At 40.1% G+C, this 1246-nt stretch overlaps 1 non-coding gene across 1 annotated transcript; it reads right to left on the minus strand.

The window, feature by feature from the left end:
• Positions 1 to 830: 830 nt before the first annotated feature.
• On the minus strand, positions 831 to 903 carry TRNAR-CCG (transfer RNA arginine (anticodon CCG)). Its single transcript has one exon. It is a non-coding gene; the product is annotated as a tRNA-Arg (tRNA).
• Between the last annotated feature and the right edge of the window lie 343 nt (positions 904 to 1246).

Consider the following 1246-nt stretch of genomic DNA (forward strand, 5'->3'; position numbering starts at 1 on the left):
CTAATGCAGGGGACACAGGTTTGACCCCTGGTCTGAGAAGATCCCATCATGCCATGGAGCAACTAAGCCATGTAGATCTGGACTATGTATCTTTGGTGAACTTTATGTAACTTGTCATTGTGTCATTTTGATGAATGATCCTTTGTCTTGAAAATGTATATAACTGTATCACTGACCTCTAACAAGCAGAACAGTCCTCAAAGTTTTCTGAAAGTCTGTCTCCCAGGTTATAATCCTTATGCTGGCCTGAATAAAACTCTCTTTTTCTTCTTTAGATGGACTGTTGATTAATTTTTCATCTACATTTTTATAAGTGGAATCATACAGTATTTGTCTTTTTGTGACTGGCTGATTTCACTTAGCATAATGTCCTCAAGGTCTATCCATGTAGTAGCATGTGACAGAATTTCCTTCCCTTTTAAGATAATAATCCATGGTATTTACCATATTTTGTTTATCCATTTATCATTCTAAGGCTGTTTGGGTTTAATTCCACCTCTTGGCTATTGTGAATAATGCTGCTATGAACATGGGTGCAAATATCTCTTTGAGACTCTGCTTTCAATTCTTTTGGATATAATACCCAGGAGTGGAGTTGCTTGCCGGATCATACCATAGTTCTATTTTTAAATTATTTGAGGAACCTCCCTGCTGTTCAGATCCATTTATGGCATTTGCACTCTTGCTAAAACTAAACCTATCATGGCTACATAGAAGTTGCTCTGGAGGACAGTTCAATTGGAATAAAAGCCTTTGGTGGCTTTTGCCTTTAGGCTTCTCTCTGAGATTGCTATTTGGGAGGTAGAGGGCAAAGGGGAAAAAAAGAAGGACGACCACGAAGGGACTCGAACCCTCAATCTTCTGATCCGGAATCAGACGCCTTATCCATTAGGCCACGCGGCCAACTGATAAAGGGCGTTTTTCACGTAGTCTACAAAAGGTATGTAAACAGGAGGCGGAGGGGGCTTTTCTACCGCGGATTCTGAAGATCTAGTTAAACAAGAGTTCTCAAAATTCACCAACAGTTAAACTATTTCCAACACTGTCTAAAAGTTGTAAAAACTAAAACATAAGTGTCAGGAACTGTTAGACGGTTCATCGTTGTGGACCCTGTTGAAGTCTTTGATTAATGACTTCGAGAGTTGGGGTAGAGAGGAAGACTTTGAGTCGAGAGCTGATGTTGTATCCTTTATGGAAAACAGCAAAGAGGAAAAGGAGTGAGCACAGATGGTGCATTCGGAGGGTG

This window comes from Kogia breviceps, chromosome 10, assembly GCF_026419965.1.
Source record: "Kogia breviceps isolate mKogBre1 chromosome 10, mKogBre1 haplotype 1, whole genome shotgun sequence".
Classification (NCBI taxonomy): Eukaryota; Metazoa; Chordata; class Mammalia; order Artiodactyla; family Physeteridae; genus Kogia; species Kogia breviceps.